Source organism: Pantherophis guttatus, chromosome 1 (assembly GCF_059756535.1).
Source record: "Pantherophis guttatus breed Tessera chromosome 1, ASM5975653v1, whole genome shotgun sequence".
In the NCBI taxonomy this organism is placed as follows: Eukaryota; Metazoa; Chordata; class Lepidosauria; order Squamata; family Colubridae; genus Pantherophis; species Pantherophis guttatus.
Window position 1 is genome coordinate 213,330,793 of NC_142063.1, and position 18,883 is coordinate 213,349,675.

The 18,883-nt window shown below is 40.3% G+C and overlaps 2 long non-coding RNA genes across 2 annotated transcripts in view; one reads left to right on the forward strand and one right to left on the reverse strand.

Moving 5' to 3' along the window:
* Window positions 1–18,883, forward strand: part of LOC148116765 (uncharacterized) — a 41,013-nt gene that overhangs the window by 1,703 nt on the left and 20,427 nt on the right. The window lies entirely within an intron of this gene.
* LOC132711073 (uncharacterized) lies at window positions 14,732–18,343 on the reverse strand. Its single transcript, XR_009621852.2, has 3 exons — window positions 18,272–18,343; window positions 16,464–16,572; window positions 14,732–14,933 (listed from the first exon to the last, which is right to left on the reverse strand). It is a non-coding gene; the product is annotated as an uncharacterized LOC132711073 (long non-coding RNA).

The following is an 18,883-nucleotide window of genomic DNA, read 5'->3' on the forward strand; positions in this document are numbered from 1 at the left end:
AATTGCAAGTTACTGCAGTTATTAAGCTTGTTGTGGAGCTTGCTTAACTGCCTTACTTAACCGCCATTCCTTCTCTCGTAGTCTTAAGTGGCTGCTTGTGTCATTAAGCAGAGCACAGGATGCCTCAGGTGGGGAAGGCCTTGGGAGGCCACCTAATGCCTTCCCCTGCCCATGAGGGACCATGTGTTCTGCTTCCTGTCCCTCAAGAAGTCCACAGGCCTTGCACTTGCTTTCCCATCCCAACTGATCCACTCCCCCATCATACCCCATCACCAATCACTCACTTTCCATAGATCTCGGTGTCAGGTTTCGATGTCGTCTCAAATAAATTGCATTTCCAAACAGATAATCTTTGATGAAATCTCTGCCTCCTCGAACCGGGCTCGTAGTAGTTGTAAGAACCCATCTGCGTCTTGCAGTTGGGGGGCCCTGTTCTTGTAGAGGGCTGCTGACCACTTCCTTGCTTCTCCCTCCAACCTTTCTGAAATGGCACTCACTAGGGCTCTGGGAAATGGGTAGAGGGGATGATGACACTCGGGAGCTTGGGTTGTGAAAGGAGAGGAGGCTGTTCCACCCCTCGGTATCCCTTCAGATGATATGACGCTTTCCCAGACATGGGTGCCATTTTCAGATGGCCACAATTCTTTGGGAAACTCTGAAAATGCTGCCCACTTCTGGGACAGGATGCTGAGGGGCAGAGCACCTTGCTCTCCTTTCCCAACAAGAGCTCAAGTGCAAGTAAGGGAGCAGTCAGTGAGGAAGAGGAGAGGAGGGGCATAGGACCCAGGGGGCTGGGAAACAAGCCCAGAGCCTGCAGGGATCAGCAAGGCAGAATGGATGGGAGATGGGGGTAGGGGTGTCGGGCTGTGTCACCCTGCAGTTGATCATAAGGGTGAGTCTGCTTGAATTTTGTTCACACAACCACATGGTCCTGTAGAGCAGCAATAATTTCAAAACTGGTTGTAAGTATCTTTTCATGGGTCTGTCATAATGCTGGATGGTCATGAAGTGGCTAGTCATAAGTGGAGGACTATCTTTAGAAGGAAATCAGACCAAAAAAACAAAGTTACAGCAATAAAGCTGAGGAGGTTAAAAAAAAGAGATCCAACTAATGGAAAATATGACTTGAGTTATTCCATATATTAGCAAAAAGTTTTTATTTCTATTGGTTTTTATTAATAAATGTTAAAACAAATATTTCTTATTAGTTTATTAAACCATTTGGTTATTAAACAAATACCGTATTAAAACATGATTTCTTGTTTCATCCAATTTACAAACACTAGGCCTGCAGTATTTTTCCAGGTATACAATTAACTGTAACTTTCATGTCTTTATAAATGACTGAGTAGTGAATTGCATCAATATACAACATACCAGCTTTCTCAGTCTGGCTTTCATATGAGGATAGATCTCCTACTGTCACAGCAGGCCATGGTTGGGGCAATTTGCAGAATGTGGAATTTATGCACATCCAAAGAGCGTCATGTTGAGATCGGTGGCATTAATTTGACCAGAAAGAAAAAGCAATTGTTGGTAGATTTAGCAGCAAGAAAATAGTGACTATTCATATTTTGTATGAAGACATAACTTGCTTTATTATGATATACACTAATTTATCCATAATTGGCTTGGTAATGTCTAAGTCCAGGTCCTTAAATATGCTTTCTAGTTAGACAGGAATCTAGATTTAAAACCCCTGTTATGTATTTTGAGCTTTTGGGAAGAGAATAAGAAATGGGCATGTTCCTTTTTTGCTTCTTTATTGCATATTATGTGATTATTTTGATCTTACTCTTGGTATCTGCAATTATGAAAAAAGTTCACAATTAACAATACTTTGAATGCATGTAAGAAAAGCCTGATGGAGACTGCTCCTGGAAATGGGAAGGCAATTGAAAAGGCCTGGTAAGGAGATAGCCATAGTTGAGAGCCCATAAGAAGCAGAAGACTGACCTTTAGGTTTTTTTCCCTTCTGTCCTTTGATTTTGGACTTTTACTAGGCTAAGTGCCATAATTAAACAGTATGCTGGGAACCACAATTCCAAAAGGAGTAAGTGAGGTTAAGGGAAAAATGAATTGAATAAAAATTAAACATCGTGAATACACACTTTCCAGCTATATGTTTCTGTCACATTATTACAGTTTGATGTCAACATCTAGAGGCCAGACTCCTGACATTTGGAGAGCATTCAGATTCCAACTAACCCTGTGTGGCCCCTGGGTTGTATGCTTTTCTCTGTTCCAAATCTGACCCAAAGCTGTGGGTTTCAGCTGTCTGAGCTACCCAGACAAGGGTCAGGGAGCAAACACACATGCCTACCAGAACTGACTCTTGGAAATGCCAGCAATGCCAGCTTGCAGTCAGGAATTAGGGGACAGGTCACAGCAAGAAGAGCAGCTCATCTTACCTCCTCTCTGCAGAAGTTTTGAAATAGAAAGGAACCTGGGAACAGCAATATCTGCTTTTTACAAATGACAGGTATTTTTAAATAACTACATGTTGACTTGCAGTGGAAGTGCATAAGAAATCCCACCAGACTTGGTATTTTGAGCAGGGAGTTATTTGAGCCATGTTCCATACCAGACTGTTCTGAAAAAGGGTCAAATCCATGTCAGGTTGCCTTGTGCTGTATTTAAACCACTGGTTTCAAATATAATATGAACAATTTCCCAGAGATGAGTGGGAGTTCTACTGATACATTTTGTTTCAAAAGTAGCATGTAAGAGGCTAGTGATAACAATGCAAGTCCATTGTATGTCAGGTTACTAATACGTGCCTACCCAATTGCGGGCTGCCAAAATCTGAAAGATATTTTTCTCTGCCTCTTCTCTGCCATCTAGCAATTGCCCAGATTTTGGCAGCCCTACTGTAGTGCTTTAACTTTTCAGGCTCTCAAAAGCAGAGGACCTGTGATAACACTGTATCAGTTGGAAAGCCATATAAACAAACAAACAAACAAATCTTCCCTACAGTTGTGACTTGACTGAGCAGTAGTATCCTAGAGTGTGTTTGTGTTATTCTGCTTTGGGTACAAAGTGACTTCTCATAAGAGAGTCTAGCAACTCATGTAGGGGGCTAATAAGCTTTTTTATGGGCAGTGATAGTATAGTTTAATTATGGCTTTGCAGGACAATGAAAGATGAAAATGGGTAGATATAAGTTAACTGCTTGCAGATAAATTATAGATAAATTGTCAGCAGCAGGTTTTAGGAGGCCATTGAGCAAGCATTAAACTAGTGTCAACCCCCAAGACCAGTCTGTATCACTGGCTCATGGAAACGGATAGTGAATGGAGAAGGCTGTGAATTTTCCTTGATCTTTGATTCTCCCACACTTGGAGAGAGCAGGACCCCAGAGAGCAAAGCCTGAGGGAATTAGCGGAGCCTTATGTCAGTGAACACATTTTCTAAGCATAATGAGAACACTCTGGCTACCTTGGAGGGGGACTTGTTCATTCCTAAAATGGTTTTTATGAAACATGGGAGAGATCTGTGGCTACGTAAACACCTACACTTACAGATTGGGGCCCAAGATGAATTAGTTTTATTTTCTGTCTTGCCTAGGTTTAAGAGTCAGTGAACAGAGCAGGATTATATATGTATAGGATGAAGTTTGTGTAATTTAAGGACATGACTGTGGCTGTTATATTTTTGAAGATATTTTCAAGGAAGTGCAAAGCTGTTTGTATCATATTACAAGCTAGAGAGTTTTCCAGGAATTCTATGTTACAAAACTACAGCTGGAGCAAGTTTCTTGCAATCCAAGAAATGCATGTGTCTTGTTTGTCTAATTCTTCTAGGAATTTTCCAGGGTGGCAGCAGGATGAAACCTTCCATCACTTCTAGATAATTTATTTTCTTAGAAAAATAATTATAATGGCTTTATTGCCTTCAGTAATCAATCATGTATGGGAAAAAAATAAGAAACATCAAATAATCTAAAAATTACATAGTTGTAAAACCTTAAAGTTAAGGCAGTACTTTCCTACCTAAAGCAATAATGGTTCTAAGAAATTTTGCAGCTTATCTAGAGGTGTTTACATTCTGATCTGATAACATGAAGCAAATAAAACAGAACAGGTGATACTTCTGTTAACAAGGAGTATTGTGAAGACAAGTTATTAGAAGAAGTACTGCTGTTGCATTCTTAGTTTATTATCTTAAATATGAATTTTTTTTTACAAATTATATTTACAAAATAATGCTGTTCTGAAACTCTTGATAAAATAGCTATGATTCATTTTGTTATGACATTTACTCCACCTATTCGTATGTCAGCAGAAACTAATACTGGCATGAAATGTACTGCCCCAACTACTGCTCCCTATCCTGCCTCTTGATTCCATTTGCCAAAAAGTGTTCTTCTGATTATGCGCAAATAACAAGTATTAATTCTCTGGCCTTCTGTAGTTTTCTTTAGCAGGTCACCAATTAGCAGGAAGACTTCAGCAAGGCATTCTTAGACTTCAAGGCATTTGACAAAGTAGACCACAACCTACTTCTTGGTAAGCTAGAAAAAAGTGGGATAGATAGCATCACCATCAGATGGATTTGTAGCTGGCTGACAAACTGTACTCAACGAGTAGTCCTTAATGGCACTACAACTACATGGAGGGAAGTAAGCAGTGGAGTACCACAAAGTTCTGTCTTAGGCTCTGTACTCTTCAATATCATCATAAACGACTTAGATGAGGGACTGGAAGGGGAACTTACCAGATTTGTGGATGATACTAAGCTGGGAGGAATAGTCAACACCCTAGATCAGGGGTGTCAAACTCAATTTCATTAAGGGCCGAATCAGGGTTGTGTTTGACCCCCCCGAGGTCAAACGTCGTGGCTAGCTCAATGCCACTCATGCCAGCGAAAACTGGCTCCCAAGCTCCATTTTTGACTGCAACGGCTTCTTGCAACCCTCTGCCAGCGAAAACAGAGTTCGGGAGGGCTGCCCATGGGCTAGTCCTTTGCTCTTTCCAGGGCGGCCCACGAGCCAGATCTAAGCACCCCATGGTCCAGATCCAGCCCCCGGGTCTTGAGTTTGACACCCCTGCCCTAGATGATAGGCTCAAGATCCAGATGGATCTTGACAGACTTGAACACTAGGTCCTATCTAACAAAATGAAATTCACATAGAGAAAAGTAAAGTCTTACACTTAGGCAAGAAAAACCAAAAGTACACATATAGACTGGGTGAAACCAGGCTTAATAGCAGTAACTGTGAGAGGGATCTTGGAGTCTTACTGGACAATCTATTAAATATGAGCCAACAGTGTGCAGCGGCAGCAAAAAAAGCCAATGCAATCCTAAACTGCATTAACAGAGGGATACAATCAAGATCAAGCGAGGTACTAATACCACTTTATAAAGCCTTAGTAAGACCACATCTAGAATACTCCATCCAGTTTTGGTCATGACACTATAAAAAAGATGTTGAGATTCTAGAAAGAGTGCAGAGAAGAGCAACTAAGATGATTAGGGGACTGGAGGCTAAAACATACGATGAATGGTTGCAGGAACTGGGCATGGCTAGTCTAGTGAAGAGAAGAATGAGGGGAGACCTGATAGCAGTGTTCGAATATTTGAGGGGCTACCACAGAGAGGAGGGGGTCAAGCTATTTTTCAAAACACCTGAAGGCCAGACAAGGAATAATGGATGAAAACTGATCAAGGCGATATTCAACCTGAAAATAAGGAGAAATTTTCTGACAGAGCAATCAACCAGTGGGACAGCTTGCCTTCAGAAGTAGTAGTAGCTTCATCACTGGAAGCTTTCAAGAAGAGACTGGAGTGCTGTCTGTCACTGCTACTGTTGTAGTGCAGGGGTGTCATACTCAAGCCCCGGGAGCCGGATCCAGCCCATGGGGTGCTTCGATCTGGCTGCAGGGCTGCCCTAAAAACAGCAAAAGGCACCGGCCCACAGTGCCTTTGCTAGCAAAAACAGGCTCCAGAACTCCATTTTCGGCTGCGACAGCCTCCTGCCACCTCTGCCAGTGAAAATGGAGCTCGGGGTGCGTGCAAAAGGGAGCTCTGGAGCTCGTTTTTCCTGGCACAGCGCTTGGGCCACCACAGACGCCACCAACACGAATGATGTCAAGCTGGCCACGCCTACCCTACCTTATCCCAGCCCCCAAGGTCAAACACAACCCTGATGCAGCCCTCAATGAAATCAAGTTTGACACCCCTGGTGTAGGATCTCCTGCTTGGGCAGGGGGTTGAAGTAACGACCTACAAGGTCCCTTCCAATTCTGTTAATCTGTTAAATCTGTTAAAACCCACCAATTAGTGCACTGCAGCAGGAATGGGACAGGCTCAGTTGCAAGGCTGTGTGTGCTTCCCGTGCTGTTCTCCAACATCTGATTTAGTTGTAACCTCAGTTGAATGAAGATTTTTTAAAATGTAAGTCTAGTAGAGAAAGTGCTGAGTCACAAACAGTTGTTTTATGTAGGATTTTTCTTCATTTCTTTATCTAGCCAACATATAACATGTATTCAATGTAAAGTGCTTTTCTGTACAATTGAGATGGCTTAGAGAAATTATAATGTATAGAGGTACTCTTCAACTTTAATGATGATCCAAAATTATAATGACCTTGGAAAGTTGTATCAAAATGTTGCACCACCCCCATGGTCACATGATCATGATATGGGTGGTTGGCTACCTGTTCATATTAACGACTGGTTGCCAAGGTCACTGCAATCATATGGTCACTATTTGCAATCTTCTCTGCTGACTTCTCAAATCACTGGAGAAGCTGGTAGGGAAGGTTGCAAGCTGTTGCTGCATCCCAGAGGATTTCAGCCTCACAAGGAGCTGAATCTCTGGCAGGCACTGCTTTCACTCTGAAAGAGCTATCTTCACTAGGCAACTCTTTTGCTTCATCTGCTTAATTATTCAGAAGATCACTTAACGACCAGTTGGGAGTGCTCGGATTCTGATCAGTCAGCAAAGCAGTCACGTGCTGTCTCATTTAATGATTGCTTTGCTCAGCGACTAACATCCCAGGCTCAATTGTAGCCATAAGTCAAGAACTACCTGTAAGTTAATACTTTAGGTTCAAAGAAGACACACTATTGTGCAGTTCATCTGTGGAGAGAGAGAGAGAGGCAGATTTCCAATCTGGAAACAGAGTCTAGCATAATGGGGGCACTGGAAGTTCATTGTTGTAGTAACTTTGGGTGTTATTTTGTGACACCACTCAAGGTTTTCTATCAGTTTTTGGTGGCGCCTGTCTTCCAAGCTGGTGGAAACTTCATAGGACATGACTCACCAGTGGGTTCTGTCAGCAGGCACAATTTCTATTTCCCTTGACTGGGTATGATAGTGACATTGGGTTTCTTTTACAGTGTCTTTGTAGCGCTTGCATGGTCAAACTCAAAGTCTCTTCCTAAATTCCAATATACTATAGAGCAACTTGCCAGGCATAGGGCAGTCCCATTCTTATGATGTGTCCCACCTATCTCATCTAGGCTCCCATAATCAGGGACTCATGCTGGTGGAAACCCTATGATCCAAGACTCCATGGAGACATGGCCTTGCCAATGAATACCAAGAATGGAGCAGAGAGTGCACATGTGAAATTTCTGCAACTGTTTGATGTGTCTTCAGTACAGAATCCAGGACTTATATCCATATAGGAGAGAAAAGGTAACCACAGCAATGTACACTTTCAGCTTTGTGGAGATATGGTGGTTGTATTGATTGAGCACACTAATATACAGCCACCCCAGTGCCTGGCTGGTCTTGCTGATCCTTGAGTCAATTTATTTGTCAAAAGGCCCATCACTTGAGATAATGCTTCAAAGTATTTGAAGCTGTTAATATTTGTCAGTTGTCGACAGCTATTTTTTTGTTCTATGGGTTTTGTATTTGGCATGAGGCAGTAAAGTACTTCAGTTTTCTTGAAGGCGATAGTCAAGCAGAATCTGAGGATTTATTCAGCATTACCTCTAGATCACTGTCTTTGTCTGTCAGGTGTCATCACAAAGAGGGTTCTTGAAGGATTGTATGGAGGCATTTCATCTGTGCATTCAAGCATCAAAGGTCAAAGAGAGAGCCATCCAATCACTATCTGATGTACACTCCCTTCTTCAGACCCTGGACAGCATGTGACAACATGCAAATAAAGAGCAGACCGAATAGGACACAATCTGTTTTACCTAATTGGAAATGGCAAATGCAGATGATGTATCATCATTGTAAAGAATCTGTTATGCCATTTCATGTTTGAAGTAGCTGAATCAACTTCATGAATTTCTTTGAGCATCCATAACATCTCAGGATGATTCAGAATGCCTCCCGGTTTACCATGTCAAATGCGTTTATGCAGTTAGTGAAGACAGAGTAAATAGCTTGATGCACTTCTCATGGACTTGCCTTGTGGCAAACTTCCTATCTGCTGTACTCCATTCTGTCTGAAAGCCATACTGCATCTTTGGGAGGTTCCTTTCCAAGGCAGTGATAAGTCTGTTCAGGAGAATGCAGGCAAAGATCTTGCCTGTAATGGACAGCAGAGAGATCTTTGTAGTTTCTGCAGTCTGGTTTGTTTTCCTTATTTTTATAGAGAATCACAATATGACAGTGTCACAATGACGACAACTGAAGTCATCAGGAATCTCCTCTGTGGACTAAATGTCTGCCGAGATGTCCTGGAATCCCTACAAGACATTTGGGTTAGTGCCTATTGAGTAAATTGGAAATGTGTTCAGCCCAGTGATTTTTAAGTCCTTCCTGGTCTTTGATAAGGCTCAACCCATCAGATGACAAGGGGAGCATCCTGATTTAGAAGCACAACCCCTATGCTCCATACAATCAGGGACATTACAATATTAATTACAAAATACAGGTAGTCCTTGACTTATGACCACAATGAAGACCGTAATTCCTGTTGCTGAGTGAGACATTTGTTAAGTGAATTTTGCCCCATTTTATGACCTTTCTTGTCATATTTGTTAAGTGAATCCCTGCGGTTGTTAACTCAGTAACATGGCTGTTAAGTGAGTTGGGCTTCCCAATTGACTTTGCTTGTCAGAAGTTCACAGAAGGAGATCACATGACCCCAGGACACTGCAACCATCATAAATATGAGTCAGTTACCAAGTGTCTGAATTTTGATCACGTGACCATGAGGCTGTTGCAATGGTCATAAGTGAAAAACGGTCATAAGTCACTTTTTTCAGTGCCTGTGTAACTTTGGTCACTGAATGACCTATTGTAATTCGAGGACTACCTGTACTAAAATCAAGTATTATAATTCTACTAAAATCAAGAGAAATTTAAAATCACTCTTAACAAAATCCAAATCAATTCAGCTAACAGTGCAAAGTTTGGTGTATTGCTTAAGTTTTCATTGTTTTCCTAACTTCTGGGAGTAAGGGACCCTAGGCACCTCCATAGAGAGTGCATTCCAGCCACAGAGGAAAAGGCTCTTTGCCACGGACTAGACAGCCAAGCCTCTGGCAGCTGACAACTCTTTGAAACGGCTTCTTTTTCTGATCCAAGTAACAGGTATATAGTAAAAATGCTGATGTCTCAGATAGTGAAGTCCTAAGTTAGAGCTTTGAAGGTCATACAGTAGGAAGTTGGCAACAGTCTGCAGATCTTTCAATGTAACCATCATATGATGCATGGACTTTGTACCAGTAAGCAGCCCTGCTGCCACATTTTGTATCCATTGCAATTTCCATATGCAGATAAGGTGCATAGATACTTTAAGGCCAACTTCACATTAAGGCACAAAAGTCAAGGCATAATGTAAGTAAAGGATACAGTAATTAACTTCCCTAAAGCCACACCAGCTTAGAAAAAGCCAAAGTTGCAACTAATCTGATGTTTAAAAATAGGACTTCTAGGTTGGGTGGGTGGGGCAACTTCACTATCATGTTGATTTCCTAGATAGTCTGCAAGTTTAAATGAAAAGAGACCAGGCATCATCAGCCTGACCGCCTTTCTTTGCAGCTTCAACATTTCCTTCCAGGCCATGCTGCAGTCCTCATTCTCCGCCATCCCTCTGCATACTAATCTGGAAGTCATAGGGGGTTGATTGTTTCATTTATGCATGTTACTCATTTACTGTCCAGCAAGCCTCAGCAAATAGTGTTCATTATATTTCAGGCACCATTGCATGAATTTATTTATTTATTTATTTATTTATTAGTCATATTTCTATGCCGCCCACTCTCCGAGGACTCTGGGCGGTTTACACCAAAGACAGTATACTAAATAGCATATTGCCCCCAACAATCTAGGTCCTCATTTTACCACCTCAGAAGGATGGAAGGCTGAGTCAACCTTGAGCCGGAATGATAATGATGCAGATACAGCTAACCGGGGACCAGGAGGGAGGGGGGAGACTTGTCTAGATCAGTTGGAAATGACCATTAGGAACCTCTCAAATCTCACTTATTCCTGGTCACCTGACTTGCCTCCAACATGATGGATGGCAAATTATAATAGATTTTAAATATCTTATTTTAAATGTCTTTGATTCTTCTTAAAGGGAAAATACTAGTAAAGCTCAGTTGACTAAACTCAGTTGACTAAACTCAGTTGACTAAACTCTCTCTCCTTCATGGGCTGGGGAAGAGAAGAAAACATCTGCGGTGCGGGGGATGGCAGAAAACCCTAATCTTTTTTGTTATCATTAAGTTTGCTAACCTTGCTGCAAAAATCTGTAACATGGCTAGAAGGCAGCAAGAGATACAGACCGTTGCCACTGACTGATCATCCAAGCATTCTCTGTCCAGATCAGGTAGCCCTAATATCCAGCATAATATTTGGATCAAGCTGTGGAGGCTTTACTTGGCAGTTGCAGTTTGTGTAGCAGCATTTTTTTGTTTTGTTTTGTTTTGTTTTATTGACTTTGACTCCTAGTGACAGCCTGGATAAGTTTGTGCTGTTTTCTTGGTAATGTTTTCGGAAGTGGCTTGCCATGACCTCTCTGAAAGAGGCTGGGAGAGAATGACTGGCCCAAGTAGAGGCAGTTTACTCACAAGGAAGCAAGAACAAAGTTTCTCTTTTGCAAATATACAGAGTTCAAAAGTGACTTAATAAACATATTTTGGGCAGTCAGATATAACTGAGTCATAGCCACAAAAGGAGCAAGCCAACCAAAAACAAAAGCAATGGGTCATGAGCACATTTCTGTAGTAGGAAATAGCCTGACAGGATTAAGATGTTTGCTTCTGCAGCAGCAGTTAATAAGCACTCAAGGCACTGCAGTAGGAAAATGTCAAGCCATGTTTGGGTAAAAGGAAAACAAGGCTTTTTAGGAAATGGGGTGGGGGGAGAATTCATTAAAAAAATTCCTACTCAGAGGCAAAAGTTGTCATGGGAACTAACTAAAAACCCAGAGGCTTATACAGTGTAAGTGCACCTGTAAATACAAACCCTAAAATTGAGTGCCTTTTCAAAAAGATGTGCTGGTTTTATGCTAGCATAAAGGCACTCAATTGTCCCAAACCCCAAGATTTCTGTCACTGCTCCAAAATGTGTATTTGCAAATTCAACTGGAGTTTCTATATAATATTCCCAAAGGAATAAATAACATTCCTAAATAAATAATATTCCTTAGGGAACCCTAACTGTAACTATAAAGGAATAGTATATTCATTCAAAATCTTTACCAAAGTACTATCTTCCAAACTCTAAGATTTTATGCTGGCAAGATGTGACTAAGCAACATATACACCCTAAAAGCAACATGGGCATAGATGTTAAAAGATAACAACAAAGAATTTACTGTATTGTTCCACAAACAATTCTCATAGCCATCCTGATAACTGTTCCTCTGGTTAGTACTCCCCAAATTCCAAGCCTAAGTTTGATACCTGATTCGATTTAGTTCCATTCCATTATTCTTAATGAATATAAATAAAAAAAAATCAAAAATGAATATAAAGATTAGTCCCTGCATTTTTCTTGGCAAAAGTTTGCCATGGCCTTCTTAGGTTGAGAGACAATGAATAGAATGTATCATGGATGTGTGGAAATCAAATGTCTGATATTTTATATTTCATGAATAATCAACAGTTTTTTTTTAATAATTTGAAGAATATCTGGTAAAATATTTTGCCTGAGTAGCCATACTGGAAAATGTCAGGGAAGCATATTTATTTTGAACCCAACTTGCTGATGGATGCCATCATGCTAATTTGATATTAAACTACTACAAGGCCACCAAAACCAGATGTTTGCTTATCTACCTCTCATTTATATTACAAGAACACTGACCAAGTTCAGAGTCTCTGCCATTAGATGCTTTGCAAACATGGAGTGCATTAACCCTAAACTGCCTGAGTAAATAAGAGCAATCACTTTGAAGAAATGATCCTATTATCTTCAGCATTGAGGAAATCAATGAATGGTGGGAACTTACACATTTTCTCATCAAGTTGTAAGGGTAGGAAATGTAACTTGTTACCTGTGCTACAGCCCCCATCCCCACTCATGCAACACGACCTGTTTTTTTTTCATTCATTTGAACAATAATTTATATAGGAAGATGCATAATAAAAGTAGTATTTATTCTTTATTGGGTTATTTGGGGACTCACATAAATGTTCCTTTAAAAAATTAGAAGTAGACAAATATAATCCATTATTTTGTTTGGAAGCATGTCCCTTTAGGGAAAAAAATATAATCTGGGGTATAAAGAGCATCCCAAATAGTGAAAGGCAATAATTCTGTTTGTATTGTGATAAATAGGAGTTATGCTAGCCAAGACAGCCAATTTGCAAACTAATGAGCAATAGCAATAACACTTAAACTTATATACCACTTCATAGTGCTTTACAGCCCTTTCTAAGTGGGTTTACAGAGTCAGCATATTGCCCCCAACAATCTGGGTCCTTATTTCATTGTCCTCAGAAGGATGGAAGACTGAGTTAACCTAGAGCTGATGAGGATCAAACTCCTGGCTGTGGGCAGAGTTAGCCTGCAGTACTATATTGTAACCATCATGCTACCATGGCTCTTAAGACACCATGTTCTTGAAGTTTGAAAAGTGTCCAAAATTTCAATGGCATCCCATTACCTTATTATCCCATAACGTGATCCATTGATACGAAAGTAGGTGAAAATATGAGTGGTTCCCAAACTGAGTGAGAAATATGTAAGAATTTCCCCACACAAAGAGCATGTTGATGGAAAACAAAAGTTTTCAGCATTAAAACTGTCAGTCACACATAGCACCCCCTAAGCTATTATTTACATACCGTATTTTCCGGCGTATAAAATGACTTTTTAACACATGAAAATCTTCTCAAAAGTCGGGGGTCATCTTATACGCCAGGTGTCGTTCTCCTGTAACCAGGCAGACCAGCCCGAAAGGCTCTGATGAGCCTTAAATGGCTCTGATGATCCAAGCCCTGACGATCTGCTAATCAGGCAACTCAGCTGGGATCGCCAGAGCCATGGAGAAGAGAAAAAGTTTCCCCCCTCCAGCTTGCTTGCCTTGCCTTGTTTCGCTTGCCTGAATCCATTCCATCAGCAAGCAACTCCCTGCCTGCAATCAAGCAGGCAGGGAGTTGTGGACTTCAACTCCCAGAATTCCTCAGCCAGCAAAACAAAGCTGGCTGAGGAATTCTGGGAGTTGAAGTCTACAAGTCTTAAAAGTTGCCAAGGTTGGAGACCCCTGTTCTATTGGGTAAGTTTTTTCCCCCTTTGGGATCTTTAAAAAAAATAGTTAATTGGGGTTTTTTTAGTTGTTCTTTTTTAGACCTAGCCATTTAAAGTTTAGGAAGTTTTAAATTTAGCTTTCATATAAAAATAAAATAAAATAAAATAAAATAATATTTGTGCAGCTTTCTGAGATTTAGTGTGTTTTTGTAGTGTTTCACTCTAACTACACAAACACACAAAATCTCACAAAGCTGTATGTGGAATTTTGTGTGTGTAAAGTGTGAAAGTTGGGTTTTTGGGCTTTTTGTGGCTGTGTGAGGTTCCTGCTTGTTTCAGGGGCCATTTTGGGTCTAACACAGCTGCTTTTACATTGTGGGTGAGCCAGTTGTGTTGTGTTGTGTATGTGTGTAAAGTATGAAAGTTGTTTTTTGGGGGGGGGGCTTTTTGTGGCTGTGTGAGGTTCCTGCTTGTTGCAGGGGCCATTTTGGGTCTAGCACAGCTGCTTTTACATTGTGGGTGAGCCAGTTGATGTTTTTTTAATTTTTATTTGGTGTGCGTTGGAAGAGGGGTAGTCTTATACAGCGAGTATAGCCCAAACCCTATATTTTAACAGGAAAATTCGGGGGTCGTCTTATACGCCCAGTCGTCTTATACGCCGGAAAATACGGTATTATCTTTCTATTAAATTTGAGCACTCAAAGCTTAAAACACTCAGAACAATGTTAAATATGAAATATTAAAAATCAAGGCATAAAACAAAAGAATGCTTCAATTAGCAACTAGAAACCTGGGCAAAGAGATATGATTTGATTGCTCTTCTGAAGGTAGAGAACAAAGACAAGTGTTGCTGGACTGTATTCTGCAGCCTAAGAGGAATGCAAGAAAAAGTCTTCTCCATGTGCCAGGAGAACAGAAACTTCTTCAGCAGGCCTTTCTTTCAGATTTTAATGCCCAAGCAAGTTCATAATTAGAGAGGTAATCCCTCACAGGGTTGGATTCTAAGCCATTTGGGGGCTTAAAGGTTAATACCAACATCTAAAATTGTGCCCAGTAAATAATTGTTTAATACAATTATTGTTTGATTCCTTTATTTTGTATGAATTAGTCTAGTGGCTGAATTTAACACCAGTTTTTATTTCCAGATGCTTTTCAACAATAGTTGTACACACCGTATGCTGCAGTAGTTGAGGGAGAATGTAGCCATGGCGTCGATAACCATTGCCTAAACTAATTAGCTCAGGATCCATTAGCCAGCAGCCATTAGTTTATCTACAATTGGGCAAACATGTTCCCCAACTTTATCTCCATCTGAGAATCTGATGAAGAAAATCAAGAAAAAATTAACTTTAGGCCCATTCTTCCAAGGAAAATGCCATGCATCCAAAACACACTGAATTTTGAATCCTAGATCAAGTTACTTCTTAAGAAAAGCAGCTCTGTATTGTCTGGATTCAGTTTCACTTTAGTTTCCTTCATCTGATCCCTTACTAGGTTTGGCTATATTAAAAAATAGCAACTGTTTTTTTGCACCTAGATGGCAAGCAGCAGTATAATTAGATATTATTAATATATTTATAATATCAATTAATGATGAAGTGCATGTGAGAGTGAACAAAGCATGGTTACAATGGAAGGAAATCATTGGAGTGCTCTGCGATTGATGCATGCCAATCTAAGGTATAAAAAACAATGGTATGTCCAGTAGCTGTATGTGGCACCAAGTGCTAGCCAATCTCCAAATGCAATGAGTGCTTTTTACACACCACACCATGGAGATGTTCATGCTTCATTGGTCATTAGGTATGTTTCTTCTTGACCTTGTCAGCAATGATACAGTATTGTATCATTGCTGCAAATGGGTGTTGTGCCAATACTGAAAAAATGTGACAGAAATTCCTACAGTGGTATGACCATCTCCTATGATCAGTACCCTAGAGTGCTGTCTGCATCACTTTCCACTTTAACACAGATGGTTAACACCCACATGGAAGGTCAAAGCAAAGATGGCAAGACACAATAAAAACAGACATGAAAATTGATCAGTTGGGCCCAGATGCTATGTTTGATTGTGCAATATGTTAGTTGATCCAAAAAGTGACCTGTGGGAATAGCACTAGGAAGATAATTTATGATACCTCACTCCAAAATTCTGAATGATCTCCCCAGCATTCATGCAAATGTTGAATAACACGGGACAGAATAGAAACCTTTGGAAAACCAAACATGTGTTTTGTAAACGATCAGTAGTTCCCCCTCCCCACATGTCATATTCCATTCTTAACATGGCCCAGAACAATTGTGTAACAGTGCCCAAATCTTAACCCTTCTTGATAATCCAAAAGGATACCATAGTTGATGAGAACCAGCTTGGTTGAGAGCATCAAGAAGTCTTAAAGAATTATCCAAGTTGCATCCTCAGAGCAGGATTTCTCCAGGAAGCTGCTAAATTGACTGGTGTGGCTTAACTATCATAATATGACTAAAACCTGGTTGAAATGGGTCTAGATTACTAGTAGCATCCATTTTCTAAGCAGGCCAGGAAAAATCTGCCTTTTGAAAGAGAGCTTTGAAAGCTTTCATTCTCAAAAAAGTGTGCATTTAACATTTCTTTAAAACTCTAAACCTATGCAAAAGTTGCAGAAGTATGACACAACTTTTTCAAAACTAGGCTTCCAGGTGAGCCTGCTAAACAGTATTGCCTAGACTTGCAGAGTTGAGGTTTCAAGAACCACGTTCATTTCAGACAATCATGCTCTTGTGAAATTTGACGCCTCTCCATTTCCATGTGAAGGGTGAAAAGAAAAAGAAAAAAAGAATGGCAGTGAAAAGAATAGGCTCATACTTACACATAGCCAGGAGATACTGGGCTGATTCATCCACTCTAGACTGCCAACAACATAGGCCCTTGAGTTGAATAGCATGTCACACCTTGAAATTCCACCTGGTTGCTGTAAACTTAAGGTGAAAATGCTATTTTAGCACCAATTCAACTAAAGATAACTTGAGATTGTCATGTACATGAGCTGACAGCATTGGGATTTTTGTCCCTTGGTTAGTAGCCTGAGAGGAAGAACTCTACAGCCAATCATGTTTTCAAAAGCAGGAGATCGACATGACGATTTGCTCTACCATTGTTTCAATTAGCCCAGAGAGAACCAACATAGTACTGGTGGGTGCTTTGGTGCTTGGCCAAGCCACCTGCCTCATTTTATTTTATTACAATTCAAAAGAAAAATGGAAGAGAAGGATGTGGCATACTGCAGTGCAAAGGATCTGCTTTTAGTATCATTTATGTATCAGAATACATTTTAACAGAATAACAGCTGGAAGGGACCTTGGGGGTCTTCTAGTCCAACCCCTTGCTCAGGCAGGAAACTGTATAACATTACAGGTATAATATTGAGGGTCGTTAGAGGAGTGGTAAATTACTAGTAAAGGCAGACCTGGTTTTTAAACATCTAAACTGCTAGAGGGCATCAAATTTATTTATTTATGTATTTTATATCCCACCTTCATTGTTTTTATAAACAAAGCAGCAAACATATCTACTACTCCTATTTTCCTCATAATAACCCTGTGAAGTGAGTTCAGCTGAGAGAGTGACTGGCTCAAGTTCACTCAGCTACCTTTATGCCTAAAGCGGATTAAAACTCATTGTCTCCCAATTCCTAGCCTGGTGCCTTAATTACTAGACCAAACTGGCTCTTATGCAGGTGGTCCTCAATTTATGACATTCGATTCTAAAATTTCTGTTCTGAAGTGAGGCAGTTAATGATTTGCACCATTTTACAATTCTTTTAGCCATAGTTGTTAAGCAAATCACTGCAGTTAAGTGAGTCATGTGGTCGTTAAGCAAATCTGGCTTTCCTCATTGACTTTGCTGGTTGAAAGCCAGCTGGTAAGGTTACAAGTGGTCACATGACCCCGGCAAGTTGTCATAAATACATGCCAGTTGGCAAGTGTCCAAAGTTTGATCACATGACCACAGGGATGTTGCAATGGTTGTAAGTATGAAAACCGCTCATAAGTCATTTTTTTTCAATACTGTTGCATTTTCAAAGGTCACTAAATGAACGGTCATAAATCAAGGACCATCTGTACAGAGAATGCTAACTAATTTTATTTAGTGGCTATCCTGATTTTGTGCAACCAAATCTAGTAGCCCTAGTAAATTAGGTGCCCAAGGCAGCCATTTTGTCACCAGAGAATTGTCATAGGAGCCATTTTGTGGAAGGATCCATGCTATAGTCTGTTTACTGGCTCCATATGCTTATAATTCCTAACAATTTTGAAGATAAGAGACTTCTTTCTACAGAGGATTGGCCCCCATTTACAAAATAATTGAGAATTAAGCAACCACTAGCATATTATGAACAAACTGATTGTAAAGAATAGTCTTTATTATCATGATCTTGATTAATGGGTTAAAATAAATTCATATTCTGTATTCGTAAATGTTCAGTTATGCAAAGATTTTTTTCTTTATACAAAAAATGTACATTTTGTATACAAAAAATATACATTTTTTCAGTTATGCAAAGATTTTTTTACAGATGACATTTTTTTTTCCATTTGTGAGGCTGACAGAGTGTGCTTTGACTTATGAGAAAGGATGTACGTGTTAGTTTCCAAAGTCTGTTAAAATATTAATTACAATTCACGTGTGCCTGCCAAAGGCAGCTGAACAAAGAGCTACAACTTGGTCCCATGACTTCTGGCCACTCAATCCGTGTTTAAGTACAAAGCTCAAACTGCTAGCTTGGAACCCAACGGAAGACACTCAGCCAGATCATACGTCTCTTTCCAATAAACATCGAGTAGACATGATTAAGATAGCAGCCAGCAACAGATTAAGAGTCCTTTTAAACTGCATGTTATAAACTGCAGTAATCAAAAACCGCAGTCCAGTTTCCTTCTTCCAGAGATTCCCTAGAAACAGATAATTAAAATCTGTTTACCTGCAGTCAGGCTGAACCTCTAGCACACTCCTTAGCCTGTCTAGACATGGGGGGAGAGGGGTTTTTCCCCCAACTTTGGCCACTTTAAAGTCTGTGGACTTCAACTCCCAGAATTCCTCAGCCAGCATGTCTCCTCAGAAAGACCTTTGCGTGATTTAACAGTTACAGAGTTGGAAGGGACCTTGGAGGTCATCTAGTCCAACCCCCTGCTCACGCAGGAGACCTGTACTAGGGATTTGAACTGCCGAACTGCTGATCTTTCTGATTGACTGTACAAAGGTTTCTGTCCCAGGAATAATTGCCAGTGA